This window comes from Rhinoderma darwinii, assembly GCF_050947455.1.
Source record: "Rhinoderma darwinii isolate aRhiDar2 chromosome 1 unlocalized genomic scaffold, aRhiDar2.hap1 SUPER_1_unloc_11, whole genome shotgun sequence".
NCBI lineage: Eukaryota > Metazoa > Chordata > Amphibia > Anura > Rhinodermatidae > Rhinoderma > Rhinoderma darwinii.
In genome coordinates, this window is record NW_027461647.1 from 186,801 (window position 1) to 200,756 (window position 13,956).

The 13,956-nt window shown below is 41.9% G+C and overlaps 44 pseudogenes; all 44 read right to left on the reverse strand.

The window, feature by feature from the left end:
- Positions 1 to 21: 21 nt before the first annotated feature.
- Positions 22 to 140, reverse strand: LOC142668189 (5S ribosomal RNA; annotated as a pseudogene).
- A 67-nt stretch (positions 141 to 207) lies between these two features.
- Positions 208 to 326, reverse strand: LOC142668591 (5S ribosomal RNA; annotated as a pseudogene).
- Positions 327 to 393: 67 nt separating this feature from the next.
- Positions 394 to 512, reverse strand: LOC142668746 (5S ribosomal RNA; annotated as a pseudogene).
- A 67-nt stretch (positions 513 to 579) lies between these two features.
- LOC142667940 (5S ribosomal RNA) lies at positions 580 to 698 on the reverse strand (annotated as a pseudogene).
- Positions 699 to 765: 67 nt separating this feature from the next.
- LOC142668372 (5S ribosomal RNA) lies at positions 766 to 884 on the reverse strand (annotated as a pseudogene).
- A 67-nt stretch (positions 885 to 951) lies between these two features.
- LOC142668709 (5S ribosomal RNA) lies at positions 952 to 1,070 on the reverse strand (annotated as a pseudogene).
- A 67-nt stretch (positions 1,071 to 1,137) lies between these two features.
- LOC142667890 (5S ribosomal RNA) lies at positions 1,138 to 1,256 on the reverse strand (annotated as a pseudogene).
- Positions 1,257 to 1,323: 67 nt separating this feature from the next.
- LOC142668592 (5S ribosomal RNA) lies at positions 1,324 to 1,442 on the reverse strand (annotated as a pseudogene).
- Positions 1,443 to 1,509: 67 nt separating this feature from the next.
- Positions 1,510 to 1,628, reverse strand: LOC142668656 (5S ribosomal RNA; annotated as a pseudogene).
- Positions 1,629 to 1,695: 67 nt separating this feature from the next.
- Positions 1,696 to 1,814, reverse strand: LOC142668223 (5S ribosomal RNA; annotated as a pseudogene).
- Positions 1,815 to 1,881: 67 nt separating this feature from the next.
- Positions 1,882 to 2,000, reverse strand: LOC142667810 (5S ribosomal RNA; annotated as a pseudogene).
- A 67-nt stretch (positions 2,001 to 2,067) lies between these two features.
- LOC142668593 (5S ribosomal RNA) lies at positions 2,068 to 2,186 on the reverse strand (annotated as a pseudogene).
- Positions 2,187 to 2,253: 67 nt separating this feature from the next.
- LOC142668595 (5S ribosomal RNA) lies at positions 2,254 to 2,372 on the reverse strand (annotated as a pseudogene).
- A 67-nt stretch (positions 2,373 to 2,439) lies between these two features.
- On the reverse strand, positions 2,440 to 2,558 carry LOC142668712 (5S ribosomal RNA; annotated as a pseudogene).
- Positions 2,559 to 2,625: 67 nt separating this feature from the next.
- On the reverse strand, positions 2,626 to 2,744 carry LOC142668951 (5S ribosomal RNA; annotated as a pseudogene).
- Positions 2,745 to 2,811: 67 nt separating this feature from the next.
- Positions 2,812 to 2,930, reverse strand: LOC142668444 (5S ribosomal RNA; annotated as a pseudogene).
- Positions 2,931 to 2,997: 67 nt separating this feature from the next.
- LOC142668850 (5S ribosomal RNA) lies at positions 2,998 to 3,116 on the reverse strand (annotated as a pseudogene).
- A 67-nt stretch (positions 3,117 to 3,183) lies between these two features.
- LOC142668373 (5S ribosomal RNA) lies at positions 3,184 to 3,302 on the reverse strand (annotated as a pseudogene).
- A 67-nt stretch (positions 3,303 to 3,369) lies between these two features.
- Positions 3,370 to 3,488, reverse strand: LOC142668596 (5S ribosomal RNA; annotated as a pseudogene).
- Positions 3,489 to 3,555: 67 nt separating this feature from the next.
- Positions 3,556 to 3,674, reverse strand: LOC142668646 (5S ribosomal RNA; annotated as a pseudogene).
- Positions 3,675 to 3,741: 67 nt separating this feature from the next.
- LOC142668747 (5S ribosomal RNA) lies at positions 3,742 to 3,860 on the reverse strand (annotated as a pseudogene).
- A 67-nt stretch (positions 3,861 to 3,927) lies between these two features.
- LOC142669002 (5S ribosomal RNA) lies at positions 3,928 to 4,046 on the reverse strand (annotated as a pseudogene).
- Positions 4,047 to 4,113: 67 nt separating this feature from the next.
- Positions 4,114 to 4,232, reverse strand: LOC142667795 (5S ribosomal RNA; annotated as a pseudogene).
- A 67-nt stretch (positions 4,233 to 4,299) lies between these two features.
- LOC142669003 (5S ribosomal RNA) lies at positions 4,300 to 4,418 on the reverse strand (annotated as a pseudogene).
- A 67-nt stretch (positions 4,419 to 4,485) lies between these two features.
- On the reverse strand, positions 4,486 to 4,604 carry LOC142668920 (5S ribosomal RNA; annotated as a pseudogene).
- Positions 4,605 to 4,857: 253 nt separating this feature from the next.
- On the reverse strand, positions 4,858 to 4,976 carry LOC142668025 (5S ribosomal RNA; annotated as a pseudogene).
- Positions 4,977 to 5,043: 67 nt separating this feature from the next.
- Positions 5,044 to 5,162, reverse strand: LOC142667999 (5S ribosomal RNA; annotated as a pseudogene).
- Positions 5,163 to 5,229: 67 nt separating this feature from the next.
- Positions 5,230 to 5,348, reverse strand: LOC142668597 (5S ribosomal RNA; annotated as a pseudogene).
- Positions 5,349 to 5,415: 67 nt separating this feature from the next.
- On the reverse strand, positions 5,416 to 5,534 carry LOC142668861 (5S ribosomal RNA; annotated as a pseudogene).
- Positions 5,535 to 5,601: 67 nt separating this feature from the next.
- LOC142669018 (5S ribosomal RNA) lies at positions 5,602 to 5,720 on the reverse strand (annotated as a pseudogene).
- Positions 5,721 to 5,787: 67 nt separating this feature from the next.
- On the reverse strand, positions 5,788 to 5,906 carry LOC142667866 (5S ribosomal RNA; annotated as a pseudogene).
- Positions 5,907 to 5,973: 67 nt separating this feature from the next.
- LOC142668670 (5S ribosomal RNA) lies at positions 5,974 to 6,092 on the reverse strand (annotated as a pseudogene).
- Positions 6,093 to 6,159: 67 nt separating this feature from the next.
- Positions 6,160 to 6,278, reverse strand: LOC142668922 (5S ribosomal RNA; annotated as a pseudogene).
- A 253-nt stretch (positions 6,279 to 6,531) lies between these two features.
- Positions 6,532 to 6,650, reverse strand: LOC142668955 (5S ribosomal RNA; annotated as a pseudogene).
- Positions 6,651 to 6,717: 67 nt separating this feature from the next.
- On the reverse strand, positions 6,718 to 6,836 carry LOC142668748 (5S ribosomal RNA; annotated as a pseudogene).
- A 67-nt stretch (positions 6,837 to 6,903) lies between these two features.
- On the reverse strand, positions 6,904 to 7,022 carry LOC142668092 (5S ribosomal RNA; annotated as a pseudogene).
- A 67-nt stretch (positions 7,023 to 7,089) lies between these two features.
- LOC142668170 (5S ribosomal RNA) lies at positions 7,090 to 7,208 on the reverse strand (annotated as a pseudogene).
- Positions 7,209 to 7,275: 67 nt separating this feature from the next.
- LOC142667811 (5S ribosomal RNA) lies at positions 7,276 to 7,394 on the reverse strand (annotated as a pseudogene).
- Positions 7,395 to 7,461: 67 nt separating this feature from the next.
- Positions 7,462 to 7,580, reverse strand: LOC142668938 (5S ribosomal RNA; annotated as a pseudogene).
- Positions 7,581 to 7,647: 67 nt separating this feature from the next.
- Positions 7,648 to 7,766, reverse strand: LOC142668762 (5S ribosomal RNA; annotated as a pseudogene).
- A 67-nt stretch (positions 7,767 to 7,833) lies between these two features.
- LOC142667945 (5S ribosomal RNA) lies at positions 7,834 to 7,952 on the reverse strand (annotated as a pseudogene).
- Positions 7,953 to 8,019: 67 nt separating this feature from the next.
- On the reverse strand, positions 8,020 to 8,138 carry LOC142668109 (5S ribosomal RNA; annotated as a pseudogene).
- A 67-nt stretch (positions 8,139 to 8,205) lies between these two features.
- Positions 8,206 to 8,324, reverse strand: LOC142668554 (5S ribosomal RNA; annotated as a pseudogene).
- Positions 8,325 to 8,577: 253 nt separating this feature from the next.
- On the reverse strand, positions 8,578 to 8,696 carry LOC142668852 (5S ribosomal RNA; annotated as a pseudogene).
- Between the last annotated feature and the right edge of the window lie 5,260 nt (positions 8,697 to 13,956).

Consider the following 13,956-nt stretch of genomic DNA (forward strand, 5'->3'; position numbering starts at 1 on the left):
AATCTAAACGACATAATAAAAAGTCAACCGCACCACGGATTCCCAGACAGTCTCCCACACTGGTACTAGCGAGGCGTTAAGCTGTGTAACTTCTGCGATCTAACGAGAGCAGGCACATCCAGCTTAGAATGGCCATTGACATCAAATGCTTTAATCCATAGTCCTTTTTAATCGATTGTGAAACAAAATCTAAACGACATAATAAAAAGTCAACCGCACCACGGATTCCCAGACAGTCTCCCACACTGGTACTAGCGAGGCCTTAAGCTGTGTAACTTCTGCGATCTGACGAGAGCAGGCACATTCAGCTTAGAATGGCCATTGACATTAAAAGCCTTAATCCATAGTCCTATTTAATCTATTGTTAAACAAAATCTAAACAACATAATAAAAAGTCAACCGCACCACGGATTCCCAGACAGTCTCCCACACTGGTACTAGCGAGGCCTTAAGCTGTGTAACTTCTGCGATCTGACGAGAGCAGGGACATTCAGCTTAGAATGGCCATTGACATTAAATGCTTTAATCCATAGTCCTTTTTAATCGATTGTGAAACAAAATCTAAACGACATAATAAAAATTCAACCGCACCACGGATTCTCAGACAGTCTCCCACACTGGTACTAGCGAGGCCTTAAGCTGTGTAACTTCTGCGTTCTGACGAGAGCAGGCACATTCAGCTTAGAATGGCCATTGACGTTAAACGCTTTAATCCATAGTCCTATTTAATCTATTGTGAAACAAAATCTAAACGACATAATAAAAAGTCAACCTCACCACGGATTCCCAGACAGTCTCCCACACTGGTACTAGCGAGGGCTTAAGCTGTGTAACTTCTGCGATCTGACGAGAGCAGGCACATTCAGCTTAGAATGGCCATTGACATTAAATGCTTTAATCCATAGTCCTTTTTAATCGATTGTGAAACAAAATCTAAACGACATAATAAAAAGTCAACCGCACCACGGATTCCCAGACAGTCTCCCACACTGGTACTAGCGAGGCCTTAAGCTGTGTAACTTCTGCGATCTAACGAGAGCAGGCACATCCAGCTTAGAATGGCCATTGACATTAAATGCTTTAATCCATAGTCCTTTTTAATCGATTGTGAAACAAAATCTAAACGACATAATAAAAAGTCAACCGCACCACGGATTCCCAGACAGTCTCCCACACAGGTACTAGCGAGGCCTTAGGCTGTGTAACTTCTGCGATCTAACGAGAGCAGGCACATTCAGCTTAGAATGGCCATTGACATTAAAAGCCTTAATCCATAGTCCTATTTAATCTATTGTGAAACAAAATCTAAACAACATAATAAAAAGTCAACCGCACCACGGATTCCCAGACAGTCTCCCACACTGGTACTAGCGAGGCCTTAAGCTGTGTAACTTCTGCGATCTGACGAGAGCAGGCACATTCAGCTTAGAATGGCCATTGACATTAAATGCTTTAATCCATAGTCCTTTTTAATCGATTGTGAAACAAAATCTAAACGACATAATAAAAAGTCAACCGCACCACGGATTCCCAGACAGTCTCCCACACTGGTACTAGCGAGGCCTTAAGCTGTGTAACTTCTGCGATCTGACGAGAGCAGGTACATTCAGCTTAGAATGGCCATTGACATTAAATGCTTTAATCCATAGTCCTATTTAATCTAATGTGAAACAAAATCTAAACGACATAATAAAAAGTCAACCGCACCACGGTTTCCCAGACAGTCTCCCACACTGGTACTAGCGAGGCGTTAAGCTGTGTAACTTCTGCGATCTAACGAGAGCAGGCACATCCAGCTTAGAATGGCCATTGACATTAAATGCTTTAATCCATAGTCCTTTTTAATCGATTGTGAAACAAAATCTAAACGACATAATAAAAAGTCAACCGCACCACGGATTCCCAGACAGTCTCCCACACTGGTACTAGCGAGGCCTTAGGCTGTGTAACTTCTGCGATCTAACGAGAGCAGGCACATTCAGCTTAGAATGGCCATTGACATTAAAAGCCTTAATCCATAGTCCTATTTAATCTATTGTGAAACAAAATCTAAACAACATAATAAAAAGTCAACCGCACCACGGATTCCCAGACAGTCTCCCACACTGGTACTAGCGAGGCCTTAAGCTGTGTAACTTCTGCGATCTGACGAGAGCAGGCACATTCAGCTTAGAATGGCCATTGACATTAAAAGCCTTAATCCATAGTCCTATTTAATCTATTGTGAAACAAAATCTAAACAACATAATAAAAAGTCAACCGCACCACGGATTCCCAGACAGTCTCCCACACTGGTACTAGCGAGGCCTTAAGCTGTGTAACTTCTGCGATCTGACGAGAGCAGGCACATTCAGCTTAGAATGGCCATTGACATTAAATGCTTTAATCCATAGTCCTTTTTAATCAATTGTGAAACAAAATCTAAACGACATAATAAAAAGTCAACCGCACCACGGATTCCCAGACAGTCTCCCACACTGGTACTAGCGAGGCCTTAAGCTGTGTAACTTCTGCGATCTAACGAGAGCAGGCACATCCAGCTTAGAATGGCCATTGACATCAAATGTTTTAATCCATAGTCCTTTTTAATCGATTGTGAAACAAAATCTAAACGACATAATAAAAAGTCAACTGCACCACGGATTCCCAGACAGTCTCCCACACTGGTACTAGCGAGGCCTTAAGCTGTGTAACTTCTGCGATCTGACGAGAGCAGGCACATTCAGCTTAGAATGGCCAATGACATTAAAAGCCTTAATCCATAGTCCTATTTAATCTATTGTTAAACAAAATCTAAACAACATAATAAAAAGTCAACCGCACCACGGATTCCCAGACAGTCTCCCACACTGGTACTAGCGATGCCTTAAGCTGTGTAACTTCTGCGATCTGACGAGAGCAGGGACATTGAGCTTAGAATGGCCATTGACATTAAATGCTTTAATCCATAGTCCTTTTTAATCGATTGTGAAACAAAATCTAAACGACATAATAAAAATTCAACCGCACCACGGATTCCCAGACAGTCTCCCACACTGGTACTAGCGAGGCCTTAAGCTGTGTAACTTCTGCGTTCTGACGAGAGCAGGCACATTCAGCTTAGAATGGCCATTGACGTTAAATGCTTTAATCCATAGTCCTATTTAATCTATTGTGAAACAAAATCTAAACGACATAATAAAAAGTCAACCTCACCACGGATTCCCAGACAGTCTCCCACACTGGTACTAGCGAGGGCTTAAGCTGTGTAACTTCTGCGATCTGACGAGAGCAGGCACATTCAGCTTAGAATGGCCATTGACATTAAATGCTTTAATCCATAGTCCTTTTTAATCGATTGTGAAACAAAATCTAAACGACATAATAAAAAGTCAACCGCACCACGGATTCCCAGACAGTCTCCCACACTGGTACTAGCGAGGCCTTAAGCTGTGTAACTTCTGCGATCTGACGAGAGCAGGCACATTCAGCTTAGAATGGCCATTGACATTAAAAGCCTTAATCCATAGTCCTATTTAATCTATTGTGAAACAAAATCTAAACAACATAATAAAAAGTCAACCGCACCACGGATTCCCAGACAGTCTCCCACACTGGTACTAGCGAGGCCTTAAGCTGTGTAACTTCTGCGATCTGACGAGAGCAGGCACATCCAGCTTAGAATGGCCATTGACATTAAAGGATTTAATCCATAGTCCTTTTTAATCGATTATGAAACAAAATCTAAACGACATAATAAAAAGTCAACCGCACCACGGATTCCCAGACAGTCTCCCACACTGGTACTAGCGAGGCCTTAAGCTGTGTAACTTCTGCGATCTGACGAGAGCAGGGACATTCAGCTTAGAATGGCCATTGACATTAAATGCTTTAATCCATAGTCCTTTTTAATCGATTGTGAAACAAAATCTAAACGACATAATAAAAATTCAACCGCACCACGGATTCCCAGACAGTCTACCACACTGGTACTAGCGAGGCCTTAAGCTGCGTAACTTCTGCGTTCTGACGAGAGCAGGCACATTCAGCTTAGAATGGCCATTGACGTTAAATGCTTTAATCCATAGTCCTATTTAATCTATTGTGAAACAAAATCTAAACGACATAATAAAAAGTCAACCGCACCACGGATTCCCAGACAGTCTCCCACACTGGTACTAGCGAGACCTTAAGCTGTGTAACTTCTGCGATCTGACGAGAGCAGGGACATTCAGCTTAGAATGGCCATTGACATTAAATGCTTTAATCCATAGTCCTTTTTAATCGATTGTGAAACAAAATCTAAACGACATAATAAAAATTCAACCGCACCACGGATTCCCAGACAGTCTACCACACTGGTACTAGCGAGGCCTTAAGCTGCGTAACTTCTGCGTTCTGACGAGAGCAGGCACATTCAGCTTAGAATGGCCATTGACGTTAAATGCCTTAATCCATAGTCCTATTTAATCTATTGTGAAACAAAATCTAAACAACATAATAAAAAGTCAACCGCACCACGGATTCCCAGACAGTCTCCCACACTGGTACTAGCAAGGCCTTAAGCTGTGTAACTTCTGCGATCTAACGAGAGCAGGCACATTCAGCTTAGAATGGCCATTGACATTAAATGCTTTAATCCATAGTCCTTTTTAATCGATTGTGAAACAAAATCTAAACGACATAATAAAAAGTCAAGCGCACCACGGATTCCCAGACAGTCTCCCACACCGGTACTAGCGAGGACTTAAGCTGTATAACTTATGCGATCTGACGAGAGAAGGCACATTCAGGTTAGAATGGCCATTGACATTAAAAGCCTTAATCCATAGTCCTATTTAATCTATTGTGAAACAAAATCTAAGCAACATAATAAAAAGTCAACCGCACCACGGATTCCCAGACAGTCTCCCACGCTGGTACTAGCGAGGCCTTAAGCTGCGTAACTTCTGCGTTCTGACGAGAGCAGGCACATTCAGCTTAGAATGGCCATTGACGTTAAATGCCTTAATCCATAGTCCTATTTAATCTATTGTGAAACAAAATCTAAACAACATAATAAAAAGTCAACCGCACCACGGATTCCCAGACAGTCTCCCACACTGGTACTAGCGATGCCTTAAGCTGTGTAACTTCTGCGATCTGACGAGAGCAGGGACATTCAGCTTAGAATGGCCATTGACATTAAATGCTTTAATCCATAGTCCTATTTAATCGATTGTGAAACAAAATCTAAACGACATACTAAAAAGTCAACCGCACCACGGATTCCCAGACAGTCTCCCACACTGGTACTAGCGAGGCCTTAAGCTGTGTAACTTCTGCGATCTGACGAGAGCAGGCACATTCAGCTTAGAATGGCCATTGACATTAAATGCTTTAATCCATAGTCCTTTTTAATCGATTGTGAAACAAAATCTAAACGACATAATAAAAAGTCAACCGCACCACGGATTCCCAGACAGTCTCCCACACTGGTACAAGCGAGGCCTTAAGCTGTGTAACTTCTGCGATCTGACGAGAGCAGGCACATTCAGCTTAGAATGGCCATTGACATTAAATGCTTTAATCCATAGTCCTATTTAATCGATTGTGAAACAAAATCTAAACGACATACTAAAAAGTCAACCGCACCACGGATTCCCAGACAGTCTCCCACACTGGTACTAGCGAGGCCTTAAGCTGTGTAACTTCTGCGATCTGACGAGAGCGGGCACATTCAGCTTAGAATGGCCATTGACATTAAATGCTTTAATCCATAGTCCTTTTTAATCGATTGTGAAACAAAATCTAAACGACATAATATAGAGGCAACCGCACCACGGATTCCCAGACAGTCTCCCACACTGGTACAAGCGAGGCCTTAAGCTGTGTAACTTCTGCGATCTGATGAGAGCAGGGACATTCAGCTTAGAATGGCCATTGACATTAAATGCTTTAATCCATAGTCCTTTTTAATCGATTGTGAAACAAAATCTAAACGACATAATAAAAAGTCAACCGCACCACGGATTCCCAGACAGTCTCCCACACCGGTACTAGCGAGGCCTTAAGCTGTGTAACTTCTGCGATCTGACGAGAGCAGGCACATTCAGCTTAGAATGGCCATTGACGTTAAATGCTTTAATCCATAGTCCTATTTAATCTATTGTGAAACAAAATCTAAACGACATAATAAAAAGTCAACCGCACCACGGATTCCCAGACAGTCTCCCACACTGGTACTAGCAAGGCCTTAAGCTGTGTAACTTCTGCGATCTAACGAGAGCAGGCACATTCAGCTTAGAATGGCCATTGACATTAAATGCTTTAATCCATAGTCCTTTTTAATCGATTGTGAAACAAAATCTAAACGACATAATAAAAAGTCAAGCGCACCACGGATTCCCAGACAGTCTCCCACACTGGTACTAGCGAGGACTTAAGCTGTATAACTTATGCGATCTGACGAGAGCAGGCACATTAAGGTTAGAACGGCCATTGACATTAAAAGCCTTAATCCATAGTCCTATTTAATCTATTGTGAAACAAAATCTAAACAACATAATAAAAAGTCAACCGCACCACGGATTCCCAGACAGTCTCCCACGCTGGTACTAGCGAGGCCTTAAGCTGTGTAACTTCTGCGATCTGACGAGAGCAGACACATTCAGCTTAGAATGGCCATTGACATTACATGCTTTAATCCATAGTCCTTTTTAATCGATTGTGAAACAAAATCTAAACGACATAATAAAAAGTCAACCGCACCACGGATTCCCAGACAGTCTCCCACACTGGTACTAGCGAGGCCTTAAGCTGTGTAACTTCTGCGATCTGACGAGAGCAGGGACATTCAGCTTAGAATGGCCATTGACATTAAATGCTTTAATCCATAGTCCTTTTTAATCGATTGTGAAACAAAATCTAAACGACATAATAAAAATTCAACCGCACCACGGATTCCCAGACAGTCTCCCACACTGGTACTAGCGAGACCTTAAGCTGTGTAACTTCTGCGATCTGACGAGAGCAGGCACATTCAGCTTAGAATGGCCATTGACGTTAAATGCTTTAATCCATAGTCCTATTTAATCTATTGTGAAACAAAATCTAAACGACATAATAAAAAGTCAACCGCACCACGGATTCCCAGACAGTCTCCCACACTGGTACTAGCGAGGCGTTAAGCTGTGTAACTTCTGCGATCTAACGAGAGCAGGCACATTCAGCTTAGAATGGCCATTGACTTTAAATGCTTTAATCCATAGTCCTTTTTAATCGATTGTGAAACAAAATCTAAACGACATAATAAAAAGTCAACCGCACCACGGATTCCCAGACAGTCTCCCACACTGGTACTAGCGAGGCCTTAAGCTGTGTAATTTCTGCGATCTGACGAGAGCAGGCACATTCAGCTTAGAATGGCCATTGACATTAAATGCGTTAATCCATAGTCCTATTTAATCTATTGTGAAACAAAATCTAAACAACATAATAAAAAGTCAACCGCACCACGGATTCCCAGACAGTCTCCCACACTGGTACTAGCGAGGCCTTAAGCTGTGTAACTTCTGCGTTCTGACGAGAGCAGGAACATTCAGCTTAGAATGGCCATTGACATTAAACGCTTTAATCCATAGTCCTATTTAATCTAATGTGAAACAAAATCTAAACGACATAATAAAAAGTCAACCGCACCACGGATTCCCAGACAGTCTCCCACACTGGTACTAGCGAGGCCTTAAGCTGTGTAACTTCTGCGGTCTGACGAGAGCAGGCACATTCAGCTTAGAATGGCCATTGACGTTAAATGCTTTAATCCATAGTCCTATTTAATCTATTGTGAAACAAAATCTAAATGACATAATAAAAAGTCAACCGCACCACGGATTCCCAGACAGTCTCCCACACTGGTACTAGCGAGGCCTTAAGCTGTGTAATTTCTGCGATCTGACGAGAGCAGGCACATTCAGCTCAGAATGGCCATTGACGTTAAATGCTTTAATCCATAGTGCTATTTAATCTATTGTGAAACAAAATCTAAACGACATAATAAAAAGGCAACCGCACCACGGATTCCCAGACAGTCTCCCACACTGGTACTAGCGAGGCCTTAAGCTGTGTAACTTCTGCGATCTGACGAGAGCAGGCACATTCAGCTTAGAATGGACATTGACGTTAAATGCTTTAATCCATAGTGCTATTTAATCTATTGTGAAACAAAATCTAAACGACATAATAAAAAGTCAACCGCACCACGGATTCCCAGACAGTCTCCCACACTGGTACTAGCGAGGCGTTAAGCTGTGTAACTTCTGCGATCTAACAAGAGCAGGCACATTCAGCTTAGAATGGCCATTGACATTAAATGCTTTAATCCATAGTCCTTTTTAATCGATTGTGAAACAAAATCTAAACTACATAATAAAAATTCAACCGCACCACGGATTCCCAGACATTCTCCCACACTGGTACTAGCGAGGCGTTAAGCTGTGTAACTTCTGCGATCTGACGAGAGCAGGCACATTCAGCTTAGAATGGCCATTGACATTAAAAGCCTTAATCCATAGTCCTATTTAATCTATTGTGAAACAAAATCTAAACAACATAATAAAAAGTCAACCGCACCACGGATTCCCAGACAGTCTCCCACACTGGTACTAGCGAGGCCTTAAGCTGTGTAACTTCTGCGTTCTGACGAGAGCAGGCACATTCAGCTTAGAATGGCCATTGACATTAAATGCTTTAATCCATAGTCCTATTTAATCTAATGTGAAACAAAATCTAAACGACATAATAAAAAGTCAACCGCACCACGGATTCCCAGACAGTCTCCCACACTGGTACTAGCGAGGCCTTAACCGGTTAAGGACTAGGCTGTTTTACAGCTAAATGACCAGAGCAAATTTCACAATTTTGCTATGCGCTTCTTTACATGACTATAACTCAGCAGGTGAATAAAGTTCATCTTTGAATTTTACACTCTTTTTAAAGGACAGATAGGGCTTTGTTTTAGTGGCATTTGTCAGTATATATCATTTTTTTTTTTTTCACTAAAGTGGGCAAAATTGGAAAAAAATGCAAGAATTTAACAATTGCGTCGGTTTATGCTAGCATTTTTCACACACGGTATGAACCACGGCCAAAATTAATCTCCTTTCACATTCTCCACTTCTCCCGTGCATGGGGATACCAAATATGTGAGCCTTATTCACTGTGCGGGCATGTGCCAGGGCTTGGCATAAAAGGAGGCTTTTTGGCCTTTTCGGTCCAGGAATTTTGCATTTGATTTTAGAGCCGTATACTGTTTTCTGGGGGGCCTAATGCTGCTGAAACATTAGAAACACCCCATAAATGACTTCATTCACACAAGTAGACCCCACAAGGTTTCCTTCAAGGGGTTTATCATATTTTTAGCAAGTCCAGTTTTCTTCTGAAAGTTTCTTGAATAAGATGGAACAAAATAAAATCAGCACTTTTTTAGCAAATGCGTCAGTTTAGGCTAGTATTTTTCACACACGGTATAGACCACGGACAAAATTCATCTCCTTTCACGTTCTTCCACTTCTCCCGTGCATGGGGATACCAAATATGTGTGCCTTATTCACTGTGCGGGCATGTGCCAGGGCTTGGCATAAAAGGAGGCTTTTTGGCCTTTTCGGTCCAGGAATTTTGCATTTGATTTTAGAGCCGCATACTGTTTTCTGGGGGGCCTAATGCTGCTGAAACATTAGAAACACCCTATAAATGACTTCATTCACACAAGTAGACCCCACAAGGTTTCCTTCAAGGGGTTTATCATATTTTTAGCAAGTCCAGTTTTCTTCTGAAAGTTTCTTGAATAAGATGGAACAAAATAAAATCAGCACTTTTTTAGCAAATGCGTCAGTTTAGGCTAGTATTTTTCACACACGGTATAGACCACGGACAAAATTCATCTCCTTTCACGTTCTTCCACTTCTCCCGTGCATGGGGATACCAAATATGTGTGCCTTATTCACTGTGCGGGCATGTGCCAGGGCTTGGCATAAAAGGAGGCTTTTTGGCCTTTTCGGTCCAGGAATTTTGCATTTGATTTTCGAGCCGCATACTGTTTTCTGGGGGGCCTAATGCTGCTGAAACATTAGAAACACCCTATAAATTACTTCATTCACACAAGTAGACCCCACAAGGTTTCCTTCAAGGGGTTTATCATATTTTTAGCAAGTCCAGTTTTCTTCTGAAAGTTTCTTGAATAAGATGGAACAAAATAAAATCAGCACTTTTTTAGCAAATGCGTCAGTTTAGGCTAGTATTTTTCACACACGGTATAGACCACGGACAAAATTCATCTCCTTTCACGTTCTTCCACTTCTCCCGTGCATGGGGATACCAAATATGTGTGCCTTATTCACTGTGCGGGCATGTGCCAGGGCTTGGCATAAAAGGAGGCTTTTTGGCCTTTTCGGTCCAGGAATTTTGCATTTGATTTTAGAGCCGCATACTGTTTTCTGGGGGGCCTAATGCTGCTGAAACATTAGAAACACCCCATAAATGACTTCATTCACACAAGTAGACCCCACAAGGTTTCCTTCAAGGGGTTTATCATATTTTTAGCAAGTCCAGTTTTCTTCTGAAAGTTTCTTGAATAAGATGGAACAAAATAAAATCAGCACTTTTTTAGCAAATGCGTCAGTTTAGGCTAGTATTTTTCACACACGGTATAGACCACGGCCAAAATTCATCTCCTTTCACGTTCTTCCACTTCTCCCGTGCATGGGGATACCAAATATGTGTGCCTTATTCGCTGTGCGGGCATGTGCCAGGGCTTGGCATAAAAGGAGGCTTTTTGGTCCAGGAATTCTGCATTTGATTTTAGAGCCGCATACTGTTTTCTGGGGGGCCTAATGCTGCTGAAACATTAGAATCACCCCATAAATGACTTCATTCACACAAGTAGACCCCACAAGGTTTCCTTCAAGGGGTTTATCATATTTTTAGACAGTCCAGTTTTCTTCTGAAAGTTTCTTGAATAAGATGGAACAAAATAAAATTACCTTTTTTTTTTAACAAATGCGTCAGTTTATGCTAGCTTTTTCACACACAAAATGGACCACGGACAAAATTCATCGCATTTCACATTCTTCCACTTCTCCCGTGCATGGGGATACCAAATATGTGTGCTTTATTCACGGGCATGTGCCAGGGCTTGGCATAAAGGGAGGCTTTTTGGCCTTTTCGGTCCAGGAATTCTGCACTTGATTTTATAGCCGCATACTGTTTTCTGGGGGCCGTAATGCTGCTGAAACATTAGAAACACCCCATAAATGACTTCATTCACACAAGTAGACCCCACAAGGTTTCCTTCAAGGGGTTTATCATATTTTTAGACAGTCCAGTTTTCTTCTGAAAGTTTCTTGAATAAGATGGATCAAAATAAAATTAGCAATTTTTTAGCAAATGCGTCAGTTTATACCAGCATTTTTCACACACGGCATAGACCACGGTCAAAATTAATCTCCGTTCACATTCTGCCACTTCTCCCGTGCACGGGGATACCAAATATGTGGCCTTATTTATCACATAGAGATGTAGGAGGGCGGAGGATAGAAGAAGATTATTTCACAAATCGCTTTTTTTCAAAGCTGGTTTTACAAAACTCAACAGAGTTTCTATAACACTTCCAAAATATCTGCTCTTGAAGCAGAAATCCCAAAATATTCATCTAGGGGTATAATGGGAATTTATTTTTTGGGGTTTTCTAAAATAAGAAATTTCAGGTTAATGCAAATGGAGCTCTCCAGCAGATGAACTTTAGAAAACATCAAACATGACATCCACCCCCCACCCATTCCCTCCCTCACCCTTGGAGTAAAATCAGGGGAAAAATAAAAACGTAATGTAGGGCAAATATATTTTCAACAAATTAACTAAAATCTAATAATTCAGAACAGTGTGGTATTTTTTAAAACATGGCTCAATGCACAGGCCTGGTTGTGAGGGACATGAGGGACAGAAATATCGGGAATCTTTGCGGTGCCCGTCTTTTCTGCAGACGCGGCACTTTTTCTGGGGGTTGCTTCTGGTTGCTGTTGGGGGAATCCGACTGATGAAGTGTCTTTCAGTCAGTCGCGTGACATCCTCAGACTGGGGGCATTCTCGGGTGTCCTGAACATCAAAAATGAGGCCTTCAATAATTTTTTCCTGGAAATCCAGGTATGTGTCTCTGCCTCTGTTTTTTTTTATAGAGCACAAATGAGTTGTGGATGGCCACCTGTAACAAATAAATGGCCACTTTTTTGTACCAGGTTTTAGTTTTGCGTTTTACTAAATAGGGCTGTAAAACCTGGTCGCTTAAATCCACCCCCCCCATGTACTTGTTATATTCGGACACGCTCACTGGTTTGTGCTTGTCCGATGTTGCCCCTCTTTCCCTCACTGCCACTGTTCCTGCGGTATGAATCGTGCTTAGTACATACACATCTTTGCGATCCCTGAACTTGACCGCCAGCAATTCCTCAGATGCATAAGCACAGGAGTCCCCCTTTACCATGCGCTTCCCCACTAATTGCTGTGGAAAACCAATTCGGTTTTTGCGCATGGTACCACATGCCCCAGTCCTTGCAGCATGCAAATGCCTAAACAGGGGCACACTAGAATAAAAATTATCACAGTACAGGTGGTACCCTTTGTGAAGCAGAGGCTGCATTATCTCCCACACAATCTTACTGCTGGTGGAAAGATCAGGGGGGCATCCAGGAACATTTATTGTGCAGTCCCGCCCTTCATAAATCCTGAAGGCGGTGGTATATCCTGACCCGCTTTCACACAATTTGTAGAGCTTAACGCCATATCTTGCCCTTTTGGAAGGTAGATATTGGCGAAAGCTAAGTCTGCCATGAAAGTTGAGCAGGGATTCGTCCACACTTACATTCTGCTCAGGGGTGTAGAGTTGCAGAAATAAATTATTCAGGGAATTTATTAGCGGTCTTATTTTGAACAACCGATCCCGGTTTGCATCGGTACTTGGGGGGGCCTGTGCGTTGTCATTGAAGTGGAGGAACCTCATTATTGTCTCATAACGAGACCTGGGCATTACTGCAGAATATACTGGGGTGGCTTGGGCGGGTCTTGTTGACCAGTAAGACCTAATGGAGGGCTTTTTGACAATACCCATATTTAGGGTGAGCCCCAAAAAATTTTTTAATTCCTGCAAATTGGTGGGCGTCCAATCTCTGGCATGGGTGGATGAAGGTTTCTGCCTTATATATTGAGTGGCATATAAATTTGTTTCGTGGACAATCTGATTTAGGATGTCGTCCGTTATAAATAAATGGAAGTAATCCATTTGGACAAAATTTGTATTGTCCACGGTTATGCCAGGAGTTGCTGTAAATCCGTGGATTCTAGGCCCAAAAGATGGGGCAGGTGCCCATACAAGAGCCTGGACTGGAGGGACCAGGCTGTCCCGTGCTACAGCGCTACTTGGCCCTGCGCTTTCATGTTCTGCAGTTTCGACTGCATCAGGGACAACGTCCCCTGAAGATGAACCTGAAGTGACGCTGTCATCGTCACTGCCCAAAACAGTTTCCATCTCTGACGCCATCTCTGATGCGGTCTCCGACTCAGACCACAGCATGGCGTATGCCTCCTCAGCGCTAAACAACTTCCTCGCCATAACGTAACTAACACGAACACTAACTAAACAAATTTTTTTTTTTTTTTTTTTTTTTTATAAAACACACAAACTAACTGCTATATATATCTACACTACCGCTAACAAAAAAATAAACCGCTATTGCTATATATATTATATATATGTGGATATATATATAATTATATACTCCCTACTTGCCTATTCTAATAGAATAAAAGAAAGAAAGGTAGATAGATAGAAAAAAAGATAGATGGATAGATAGATTGTATAGATAGATAGAAATCTATCTATACAGAGAATGTTTTAGTGTAACTGTATTTTTTTTCACTGTATTCTTCTGGCAGCAATTCTCTCGAGTC